Source organism: Corvus cornix, chromosome 1 (assembly GCF_000738735.6).
Source record: "Corvus cornix cornix isolate S_Up_H32 chromosome 1, ASM73873v5, whole genome shotgun sequence".
NCBI classification, from domain to species: Eukaryota; Metazoa; Chordata; class Aves; order Passeriformes; family Corvidae; genus Corvus; species Corvus cornix.
In genome coordinates this window covers 79,892,259-79,905,336 of record NC_046332.1, presented here as the reverse complement: position 1 = coordinate 79,905,336, position 13,078 = coordinate 79,892,259, and the positions used below count along the sequence as shown (strand labels likewise).

Genomic DNA, 13,078 nt, shown 5'->3' with positions numbered 1-13,078 from the left:
AATGCTGTGGTGTAGAGAGGGAAAAAAAAGGAACATCTAACCCAAAATTAGTAAATTAATTTTCCTACAAGAAGTCATATATTGAAGTAGTTTCTGGATACCTACCATTGTGTTCACAAAATGCAACTCATCAGCTCAATCTGAGTGTAAGAGTTTTTGCAGAGTACAAAATGATTAAATTTCAAGGAAATGGTTAATTTTCAAATTGGTCTGTAATGAAACTTCTCTACTCTGAATGGATTTATGCCTGAAGTTGCTCTCTTATCTCCTAGTAGGGCGTTCTGTTTTGGTAGATAAATGAAAGATTTGTAGGGGTAAACATACAGAGGCAGACAATATTGAGGCTGTAAAGAAACACCAGGACTAAGTGCAGATCCATAGCATTTTAACAAAGCCTTTTTTTCCACCTGCCACACCCTTCAAAGCAGTAATCTGTATAGCAGCACTAATGAATACAGATTTTGGGTTCCTCATGCTGCTTGGAAAGCTTCCCGGGTTTTAGTCCACATTTATATGCCCAGAATTCTAGAGCCCAGTGTAGGCAATGCATCTTGTACAGGCCATATGTTAATGTTACCTGAGTTATAAATTGGTGTGGGGCAGAACCAAGTGGTTTGTGTTCATGCTGCAAGGAAGTATGGAAAGGTCTCTCATTTGGCTACCTATTGCAAATATGCTGGACCTGCAACATTAGTGATGGAGTAAGGCAGAACCATAGAAACATCATAGAACAGTTTGGGTTGGAAGGGACCTTACCAATCATCTTGGCAACCCTCCCTGCCATGGGCAGGAAACCTTCCACTAGACCAGGTTGCTCAAAAACCTTGTCCAACCTGGCCTTGAACACTTCCGGGGATGGGGCATCCACAACTTCTCTGGGCAACCTGTTCCAGTGCCTCATTATTCTCAGGATTTCTTCCTTGTATATAATCTTAACCCGCCCTCTTTCAGTTCAAAGCCATTAGCCCTTGTCCTATCACTACAGGCCCTCGTAAAAAGTTCCTCTCCAGCTCCTTGTAGGCCCCGTTTAGGTACTGGAAGGCTCTGGAAGGTCCCCAGAGCTTTGTCTTCTTAAGGCTAAATAACCTCAATTGTTTCAGCCTGTCTGCATAGCAGAGGTGCTCCAGCCCTCTGATCATCTTCATGGCCCTCCTCTGGACTCAGTCCAACAGGTTTATGACCTTTTTATGTTGGGGCCCTCAGAGCTGAGCACAGGACTCCATGTGGGGTCTCATAAGGCAGAATCACCTCCCTGGACCTGTTGGCTCTTTGGATACAGCTGGGTTCCTGGGCTGCAAGTACACATTGCCAGCTCCTGTTGAACTACTTCTCAACCAACACCCCCAGGTCTTTCTTATCAGGGCTGCATCAAGTAGTGTTAGCTGGAGTTGTGGGGAGCCCTGCTTTCCACCAACATGTTTTCTTCAGGTTTAGGGTTGAAGGAAGTGTGTGACAGCTCCACCATAGGTTGTTTTGAACTGTAATCAAATCACACCTGGAGTTAATCCATTTGTCCTTCCAGGGAAGTCCCTCCATTTTTGTCTAGACCTGACTTTGCTACCCCTCTGCTTCTCTTGAAAATGTATCTGTATAGAGACAAACTTATTCTTGGCTTTGGGCAAGTTGCACCGAGCCTGTCACAATTACCATGAAGTATGCTAAAATGGAGTAAGGTATAATTCCTCATGCAGCATAAGTGGATCTAAATGATACTGCTGAGAAAGGTGGCATGTTGACATGCCCACCCCACCTGCCAGCTCCCCTGACCTGGGCACACAACTTGTGCCTGCTTAAACAAAAAGCAGTGTGCCCCAGTGAGGCCACCTCTGCCATCCAGCTGAAAACACCCAGCAGAATGGGGATGGACCTTGGTTTCTAGTGGCTGTGCTGCTGCATGATACATCTGCACCAGGCCTTCTTGGCAGATGATCCTGGTTAGATGTGCCACAAGGTGGCTGTGTTAACTGTGTCTTCACAATATGGGCATTTGAGTTGCCTTGAAATATCTGTAAATTCATCCTCATCAGCTCTCTTTTGTAGACAAGCCTTCCAGCTTTTTACAGCACCTTTTTTTTGTGGGTGGGGACAACGATGTGTGCTTTAGTTTTGTAAGTTTACATCTCAAAAGACCTTTGGATCCTGAAAGAAAAGTAAATATTAAATCCACAAAAATCTTGTTTATTATAAAACTGAGGATTCGAGGAAGGTGGGAATTGATGTAAGAATTGACTGTTATTCCATTCAGAGTTATTACCACCTACAGATTTTTACTGGGTAGGAAGTAAAATCCTTGTTATAATAATGTTATTTGTAAAGAGTAATGCCCTTATTCCCTCGGGTAACTGACTTCATTAAGTGTACATGATCTTTAAAGTGGCAGGCAGGTGGGGTGAATGCAAGCTCTAGTGATAATCACTTGCTTGGTGGACTCACCTTAATGCTCTTTCTTTCAAATCTCAGGCTTTCTTTCTTCCATGATGTTTAATATTTTAGAAAGTGGCTGTTAGAAAAATATGTAAAGGAAGCTGACAGGAATAAACTGAAAATGCTACCCTTTTCTTTTTGTGACCCCACGGGTTTTTGCTGGATATGGAGAATCAAGCTCTGTCTTAGGATGAGGCATAAAGCTGCATAGGATAACACCACCTGGGAGTATCTGTTTTGTTTAGGATTGCTGCAGGCTGATGTTTTCACCTACTGTGTGCCTAATAATTGCATTAAACAGAATGGTATTCCTTTCCTTCCCCTATAACTGTTGTTTTCTTCTTTCCCAAGTGTGCATTTTTAATGTTTTGCCTGTTAATTTGATATTTGCATCAGAAGTCTCAGGATTTTTGGTCACAGATGAACACAATACAAAGTAATAGATTTTTCCTGATTGATTTCATCTGACATATTATGTATACTTAAATTGTGTTCACATGGATAAGATGGCAGCTTAGTAAGGTTTTTGTGCAACCAGTCTTTTTTTTGACAGGGTGGATGGAAATCTGAAAAGAGAAATTTTCCTGATTTGTATGTACAGTGACTACTGATGAACACATATAAAGCCATAATAAATTTGAGAAATAGCACATGAAAAAAAAAGAATAAATGAAGAAAGATGAAACTTCTTGAAAATCTTTCCCTAAGATTTTTTCCCCTTCTGGTGTCTTTCATAGTATCAAACTGGGTAAATTTCTTGATTTAGTATTCTTTGGGGTTGCCAAAATAGGAAATTAATTCAAAATAAGAAACAAACTTTTTTGGGGGCAGAAAGTTAAAAAAAAAGTTTTTAAAGGAGAAAACCACTGATTTTTAATTCTACTTTATTTTCATTTTAGATAGAGGTTTCAAGAAAGGGATTCAAATCATGCTCCTCCTCCAGAGTATCTCTGAATCTGTAAATAATTGCAGATATTCCACTTCCATAGGAAGGTCCAGTTGCAAGAAAACCTTGAAGCTCTCAGGTGTCACCTCAGTTCCTTTAGTAGAATGAATGTCCCAAGAAAGGAATGAATTTTAGTTGCCAAATAATATTTTCATATTAGACCAAGCTGAGAAAGTTTTTTGAGTTTTATATTTATTCACTGAATAATAATGCTTAAAGTCTTTATTTTGAGTGAAAAATGAAGCAAAGGTGTTATAATAGAGATTCTCTAGAGAAAAAAATGGAGTTTTTATTCTGACATAAATTTTTTGACAGGTTGGGATGATATTTATGTTTTAGTGAATTGAGGCTTAGGATGATGCTGTACTTATCAAATCTGTCCCAAATAACTCAGAAGATATAGCCTTGTAAAATATACACCTCTTATTTTTTTTAGAACTGGTTTCATTAGATGTGTGTCAGTTTAATTATTTCTGCAATGAACACAGAATGGATGAAGAAATGTACCTTGCTTTTTTACCCTTTCCTCAATACCTGGAATTTGGATAAGAAAACCCTCACAATTTACTACATTCCAATAATACTGAATATTTATTTTAAATGTTTTGGAATGGAAAAAGCAAGCATATTTTTGTTTTACTAAAAACCATCAGTCCAATAAGAATGATTGAATAGCTGTAATTTCTCTTGAAACCATAAACTTTATCAAACCTTCATTCACTAGTTGTTTCTTGTGTTCTTGGTGTCAAGTTATGAGAAAAAAAGCCCCGTAATAGTTACATAATTTTAATCCTGGTGAAAGATGATTGCCCTGTCTTAAGACAGAAAAAACCTATTGCAGTTGGTAACAGCTTCTGAAAGGCAGAATTTCAGGTAGCAGAGCACCTAAGTGATTCTGTTTCGAATTACTGGGCACTTGAATAGGTATAAAAAATTGTATTTTTTAACTTGTGGCCAGGGAGATTCTTCAGTCACTTACAGCACTCTATGAGAAGTTAAATTCACTGATGTATTTTCAAATTTTTCAGGAAGAGGATTTTGAGGCTTAATCTCTCATTACCGAACTTCTGTGCTTCTAGCTACCACTGGTGAAGTTGTACAAGTGGATAAATAAGTGAAGCAAACGAGTGTATTTTGAAGTGGTTTGCTTTTCTGTATAAATTATCTTGTTCAGATATATATGGCAAGCTTGCAATGCTTGGGACCCTTTCACTTGTGTGTTCAGCCAGGAAAAGATGAGCAAACCTGTAATGGGAAAATCACATACGAGAATGGAAGTTTGTGAGGTGCAAGTAAGATGAATTGTTGAAATATAGGTAGTTAGAGAAAGGGTCCTGAGGAAGGAATGAAGCGAAGGTCACTGTGAGACTAAATGTAAGCAAACCATTGGCAGGGGCAGAACTCAGATTTGCAGCACTGCGAAAAGCTTTGCCGAAGCAAGAGGAGGGTAAAGACCTTTCCAGGATTCTGTGTTGATATGAACTTTGATACCCAAAAGAGACTTTTTTATGTTAGGTTTTACAAAATTCCCAGAGCACCCAAACTAAGTAGAATCAACTTCTGTTATGGACAGTGAAGCAGGCTATTTAGGGTGCTGGCATTTCCCACACCGACACTGAATCCCCGTCTCAGTGCTCAAGGATTACTGAGAGGCAGCACCGCATCTTCTTCCACCAACACAACCCCACGTCTCCTTGAGCCCCAGGCCAAAGTGCTACGGTGCTTGAAATCTGTGCTGGAACAGCTGTTCAACACCTTGTGTGAAATAGTTCTACCAATAATAATTATATGGAAAGCACTCTCCTTCAGGAGTAGGAGCAGGGGTCAGACTTGGTCTGTGACCCTTCTGTGCCTACCAAGTGTGAACAAAGAGGCTGTTGAAAATTGAGTCTGAGTGAGGTCTTTTAAAAGTGTATTTTGTATCCTCTTACATAGGGACTAGGTTTTGGATTAGACACTTCCTTCTTTCTGTTTGTCAAAAAACCATTAAATTTTTTAGCTCAAGATTTCAACTTATCTAAACCTGCAGTTATTCTTATAGCACTTTATTTAAGAGTTGAATTCTCAATACAAAGTAGTAGTAATAACAATAAAAGCCCAACAGCCAAGGATTGCTTAATGTAGTGGTGTCCAGGAAAGCACAAATCCAGTAATTCTGATACTGTGTCTATGTGTGCTCACGTAGCCCTTAGATTTCTTTCCTTACCCATCTAAGTAAGAGAAGCCAGCAGATCTTCAGGGCAGTCCCTGGTAGTAGGACTTGGAACAGGGCTACTCTGCTCATTGAGGTCTCTCTGAGTGCTTCACCCACTGCTCTTCTAAGGTCTGCACACCTCAGCAAGGCTGACTCAAGACTTGCCCTTGCATTAACATGGCTGTACATTGTCTGAGTGTTTTTATAGTGACCACTGTGTACTCAGAGACTAGGCACACGTTTTGCAAGGCGGAGTTCTTTGGCTACTTCTTGCCAAACAAAAGGTTGTCCTAGAAAGAATAAGTTTCACATCATAAAAATTCAGCTACAGCCATGTACATGAGTCACCTCTAAGAAGGTTTCTCATTGTCTAGAAGAGGAAAATAACTGTATTTGAAGAAGAAGGAACTCAGATGTGATTGATTCATCTGACCTGACATTCAGGCAGGTGTTTACAAAGCACATGGTTGATCAGAGTATTACTCAGCTGTGAAAAAATATGTACTCCATACTTGTCCCATTTCTTTGTAAATTCTCAGCTAAAAATTGATTTATTTTTTGAATTAATGTGTACCATGCTTTGTTTGTTTGAAATACTTTTTTTTTTTTGCAGATCACACTCTTCTACAAACTGTTTTGCTCAAATCAATATTTGCTACATTTATTCTCCAAGATGTGGGGTCATCCTATGACATCCTCATATCTTGAAAGAGCTTCTGACATTCATGCCTGTTTACAGTACTGAGTATTTTGCAGCATTGAACTCTGATTACCCTTTTACTGTCTTTGATCTCTGCACCTGAGTCTGTCTGCTTGAGGAATCTCTCATTTCTTACCATTAATCTTTTCAGCTTGTGTACTGTTGTTTAGTGAAACTTTAAAATGGGCATGTAAAAGATTAGTCTGTTGATTGCATTGGATCCCTTTCACAGCAGCCAGTAGAGTTGCCTACACTGTTCCTTTGCATGAACTCCCTTTTCACAAAGGACAACTGAGGAATAAATTGTCCCCTATTCCCATTTTGCCATGCAGGTGTTTATTGATTGCAGTGAAGATAGACATATGCAAAATAACATGCAACATCTGTTCTAACAGAGCATTCAGATTAAATTTATTCTAGTTGAAATGACCTTTGAATTCAGACACAGTCTGGGCATATAAGGAAAGAAAGGGTTTACTTGAAATATAATTACTCGTCTTAAGTTACAGACTTCCCAAGTCCTGTGCTTAGTGTTTAAGGCTACATATAGATATAAAGAAAATATATTAGAGAATTAATTAATAAACTTATACATGGAGTCTCTCTTTTTTATTTTAAAATAAAACCTCAAAGCCCTTAGACTTTGAACAAAACTCCCCACCTGCCTTTCCGAAAGTGAGCCTTGTTGTGTGTTAAAGTATTGTAGTACGTAATTTTCAGATAGGAAAAACACTATATTTACTAAAGGCTAGGCAAAGAAAATGTGACACACTGGTGAATAGGGTGGGTGATTTAGTAACAGGAGGCATGGATAAGGCTGATAGATTCAATGTCTTCTTTGCCTGCGTCTTCACCAGAAAAGTCTCTCAGGTCTTGTGCTCAGTGAAAGGTTTGGATGAAGAGAATGACTAGCACTGGATGAGGACGGGACCAGATTGGCTGCATTCAAGGCTGCCTAGAGACTTGGCTGATGTACTTGCAAGGCCACTTTCTATCATTTTTGAAAGTCAGTGAGAACAGGGTGGGTTCCCAATGAATGGAAAAAACAAATATTGCACTTGTCTCTGTAAAAGGCAAAAAGGACAATCTGGGGATCTACAGAGTTTCAGCCTCACTGTGACCCCTGTGGGTGTTTTAGAAAAGTCTCCTTAGAGCACATTTCTGGGCACATATAGAAGGTAACTGGAAGCTGCCAGAATTAATTTTCCAGGAATAAATCATGTCTGACAAACTCGACTGCCTTTTTTGGATAAATTTATTGGATTGCTGGACTAGGGGAGAACAGTGAATGGCATTTACAACTTAACCAAAGCTTTCATCTCCATCTGCTACCATACTCTTCAGTCCAAGTTAGGACACTCCAGACCAGATAATGGACTACCGGATGGGTGAAAAGAATGGATGATCAGGCTAAAGTTCAGTGGTTGTGCTCTACTCGGAGGTCAGTTACAAGTGCACTACTGCAGGGGTCTGTCCTGGGTCCTACCCTCTTCAATAACTTTGTCAATGTCCAACCAACTTGGAGGAGGCAATGGAAGGCAGCATCAACAAACGGAAGACATCAGTATGTTTGAGGGTAGGGCTGCCATCCAGAAGGGTGTACATAAACAAGAGGAGTCATGAAATCCTACAAGGCCTTATGTGAAGGCCTGCAGTGGGGGAGGTCAAGTTGGTCAGTGCTGTGGCAGGCTGAGGAAGAGGGGCTTATTCAGCCTGGGGCAGAGATGGCTGCAGAGGACCTAAGCACAGGCACATGGTGCCTACAGGGAGGGAACTGAGAAGTCTGAGCCAGTCTCTGAAGCAGTGTGACAGACAGAAAAATGGGAAAAGCAACATTCTTTTATAGGAGTGTATCCCATGTCCTTCTCAGGAGGACACTTGGGCAGTGGGATAGGACATGCCCATAGAGATTGTGCAGTGTCATTCTTGCAGGGTTTCAAGATGAAATAGCTTCACCTGAGCGACCTGGTTGTACCTCAGAATTGACCCTCACATGAGCAGGAGGTTGGACTATAAAACAGAAATAAAATTATATTTAGCTTTCACAGAATGTAAGGTAATGTATCAATTTCTGTGTGTTCAGACAAGATTTTTAAATTGGGAAGTGAGGGATTGAGCTGTCTTAATCTGTAAAGTGTGTTCTTTTCAGAGTTTGAGCATCAGTATTAATAAGCACTGGGTATGCAGAGGCAGAATAGATGAAAAGAGGGAGATTTATCTTCTGAATTGGTGGTGTCTTCACTTCGTTTCAATCATAAGAAAGTATTTTACTTAAGAGTTGGAGCCCATATACTTCAATTTCTTGTAGATAAACTGATTCCAGTGTGATTATTTACTGGATGTATTCCATCAAGTATAGTGTTTAATGTTTCTCTGACTGATTGCTCTGACAAAAATTCCTTATGTACTCATATAAAAATAAAAAGGGAGGCAGGGAGCTTGAGTTAGCAGCCTTCGAAACAACAAAATCATAAATTCACTACTGGGTTGCTTTTCTTCCCTTAAGCCTGACATTGTTTTCTTCTGAGTGAATTTATATCTTTTGAAGGGTGAAGAAAAAAAATGGCAACTGTGTTTTGCAAATACAAGAATCTGTGAAATAGAATAAATTGCCAGCTATTGGCTTGAGTCTGAAACTTGAATTCAAGCACATGGTTGGTTAGTCATACAAGTATTCCTCAAGTAAGTCAGCACCCTGTTCTCAGGTGTTAGGTTTGGCATTGATGTGATGAACAATTTAAGGTATTTTGAGTTGATTTTAGTATTACAGTTGTAATTATACCTAGGCTGGCTGTGTGCTTCCTTTCTGGTTATTGAGTTTTTAATCTACATTTGAGTGTTTTGAAAGCACAGACTGCTTTTTGTATAGGAAAGGTACATGCTACCAAAATATAAAGCAATTTTATGGAGTATATAAGGTATAATGATGAATGCTCCCCTTCTCCCTACTCTCCATTAAAACAGACAAAATTTAAAAAGACCAAGGGCCTAGTCTAGTGTATTTGTTACTGCCTTAGATCTGCCCACAGCTGTCTCTTGAGGCATGCACAAAGATTTGAGAGGCAAACGTTGCCAGATGGCTAATGCTTGAAGGGAAGGTTTTCCTACAAACATTGCAAAGTACAGAAATGCTGAGGCGTAGCAGCATTCTACAGGCGTAGGACTGCTCTGTGCTTTGAAGGATGTGCTCATGCATCTCATCTCCCGGAGTGGGGTCAGAGGCTCAATCAGCTTTTCAAGTGCCCTTGGCACAGCTGACATTAGCATGCACATTTGTGGTCTTGACTGAATGAAAAAATGAATACACTGTAGGGAAGTGTTTAAGATTAAGGTGCCTCTAATGTGCAAGTTCCTCAGCATCCCACAGATGGACAGGGAGAAAGAAGGCATAAAAAGGGAAGGAAACTCTGGAAAAGCTGTTGGCCTTGAGTTAACACTGTGCTGGACACACCGTGAGTGAGGACAGGACCTTGTGCCAGCTGGTGGCTGTTGAGAGAGGAACATGTTCTTCCTCCTCTGTCCCCATCCCTGCCCTTGTGTACAGCTGATACAGCCAAGCAAGAGTCTGTTGAGTACAAGAAGTGGTCTTTTATGCCTTAGTTGTTGCGGCTGTGTCATCAAAATAAACTTTTTGTGGTACTGAGGCAGTCTCTAGAGAGGAATATCACATCCTGTGACATAGTTGTGCTGGGACAAGCACTTAAATCTCCTATACAGATGAATGGGAAAAATAAATTCAGGTCATTATTGTATATTTATAATTTCTTCTTTTATAAATTGTGTTTGGGGAAGAATAAACTAAAAAGAATGAGATTAGATACATGTAATAGCTATATATTACTAGTTTTCCTGTCCTGTAATATCATTTCCATTAGATTTTGGACATTTGTGAAGAAATGAGCCTGATTTTAAAAAGTAAGGATAGAGTCCTCGGTTGTAACTTCAGAGTATGAGCCATCAAGTCTGGAAGTGTAAGCAACTAGTGCATCCATCTATGCTTTGCATCCCCAAGGTCTCGCATCATGTCCAGCATGGATTTTGACAAAATGGAGAGAATGTAAGGATTCCTACAAATATTCAGGTCTGTGGTTCTTGGGGGAACTCTACTCAACCTGTAGTATAAGATTATGGTCTGGGTGATGTTAGCATTCCTTCCACATTTGCAAGCTTCTACCTTCATTTGCTCTTTTCTCATCATAGTTGCTTAAAATTCAATTCTTAACTACAGAATTACTATAGAGAACATCATACAAATCTTAGACAGCTGAATGCACTCAGTGATCTTGGAGAACTCTTCCAACCTTAATGATTCTATGATTCTATTATTCTGAGTTTTACACCCTTTTCTGAGCATGAGAGGTAACAGTGAAAACTGAGCTGTTGTATACAAGTTGTTGGCAAACACTTTTCCTTGTGTAATAGATTTTCTAACCTTGAGATGTTGGAAATGAAAACACCAAGCAAAGCAATAACTCTGGATGGTTGTGTTACTGGAAAGCATCCCATAATTGCTTCCTAAAACACTTAATCATGAAATTCTTTGCTTCCCAGACTTTATGTAAGCAACAGATCATAGGTCTGTTGAAAAAAGAAACCTCAGTAAATTGCAGAGGAGTTTTATTGTTATAACCTATAGAGCATCTCTTTCCTTACTGTTCATCAGGATGACCTTCTTAAGAAGTCTAAAATTTGTTTTCTTCAAAGTATGAAAATGATTAGCTTAGGCATTTATAGGATGCAAGTGTTTTTCATCACCTTTGAACAGCAGCACATTTTTATCTGTAAATAGATGTTGTTGGAAGATATCGTGTTGCAAGGGAATTTTACTTGTTGGTTGTGACTCACACCTGAAATGAGTGAGTAATCATTGATAATTTGACAGGCAAGCACCATTAAGTTACAGAAAAATGTGTTTAAAGTTACTGCAATATTAAAATATTTGTAAAACCAAATTCAAAGCATATTCCCCTAAATGCTAAAACAAATTTTCTGCTACAGTTGCAAAAGCAATGAACTTGAACATCTTCATTCACACAAAAACCCTTTTTCTTATAATATGAAGTAAACTCCAAAATTAGTAGTCTATTAGGACCACATGCCATGTTTCAAATTTTAACAGTTATTCCTGTAGTCTTTCCTTAAAGGAATAAAAATAGGATAAAAATATCAGCCTAGGAACATTATTTTTCACTGTTTGACTTTTGAAGGCAAAGGAAAATATACCGTAAGAGTACCTACAGAGCTACCAATTAGTGCCTGGTAAAGAACTGCATAGTGGAAATTACTTGCAGGATGAAGGAGCCAAATAGTGGTACAGATCATATTGATAAATAATGTACCTCAGCAGCTTCCTGTGGTTTTTAATCTCAGCTGTTTCAAAATGTTTTCCATAACTGTATGAATAAACCACTTATTACACGCAGTAAAGAGTATTTCATTATTTTCTTCCCTGAACTTGTTATGGTGGATCATGTAGCACACCTCACCTCCAGAAGAGAAGAAATAGAAAGCCAGCAATGCATGCCAATCACTCTTCCTTAAGAGGTGGAAGGATATGATTAAGTGGTACAAGTTTAAACAGCACTGTAAATCTCTTACAGAAACAGGAGTGGACTGGACCAGTGAGATTTCTGTACCTCCATACAGAAGATGTTTCTGTATTTCAAAGGGAGCCTCAGCTGAGGCCACAGAGCCCCACAAAACTCCACTAAGATCTTGAAGAGATCAGGCATCAGAAGTGTTTCAGGTAGAATCTTTCTACACAAGGCATTCAGGCACTTGCAAAAGATTATTTAAATGAAAATCACAGAATCATAGAAACATAGAATAGCTTGAGTTGGAAAGGACCTTAAAGGTCATCTAGTTCAAACCACCCAGCCATGGACAGGGACACCTTTCACTAGACCAGGTTAGTCAGAGCCCCATCCAGCCTTGCCTTGAATGCAGCCAGGGATGGGACATCCACAGCTCCTCTTGGAAACCTTTTCCAGCGCCTCTCCACCTTCGCAGTAAAGAATTTCTTCCTAATATTAATCTAAACCTACTCTCTTTCAGTTTTAATCCATTCCCCCCTGTCATCTCACTACATATTCTTGAAAATAGCCTCTCTCCATCTTTCCTGTAGGTGGTATATTGCAAGCCACACTTCAACTTTTTTTTTATGATATTTATATTTTTAGGAAAAACCAAGTAAGGATTTTTTCTTTTCTTTGTTTTTGCATTGGAAGGTGCTATTTTTAGTGGTTTACAAGTTTAACAACTTTAAACATAGAAGTGAAACTATCAATGCTGAGTGCTTGCCTCAGAATAGCTTTGGTTTGCTTAGTGATTTTTGATTTCTTTTTTTTTTTTTATACTCAAAGGATGTATGTTGAAGGGAGGCAGAAGACATGCAATTCTGGGGAATTTCAAGCTATATGTACTTTGGCAGGTCTTTGATGATCTGTAGCTGAATGTGAGTCATCTTAGATCTGAAATGGTGTCATGTTTTAACCAGGTGGCTAAACACCACACAGCTGCTCTCTCACTCACCACCCCAGTGGGATGAGTGAGAAATTTGTGGAAAACAAAAAGCAAAACTCTTGAGCTCAGATAGAGACAATTGAATAGAACAGAAATGCTTCTTGTGCACCCCCACCCTGCTCAGTAGTGGGGTGGGTTGGGAGGCAGAAAAGGCCTTGACTTTATGTAAACACTTCTTAGCAATAACTAAGGCTTCAGTGTGTTATCAACATTATTCTCATCCTAAATCCAAAATACAGCACTGTACCAGCCACTAGGAAAAAAATTAACTCTCCTTCATCTGAAACCATGA

At 39.2% G+C, this 13,078-nt stretch overlaps 1 protein-coding gene across 3 annotated transcripts in view; it reads left to right on the top strand.

Annotated features, from left to right (window-relative positions):
• FGF14 (fibroblast growth factor 14) overlaps positions 1-13,078 on the top strand; it is a 384,596-nt gene that overhangs the window by 122,006 nt on the left and 249,512 nt on the right. The gene's annotated exons all lie outside the window — the stretch shown is intronic.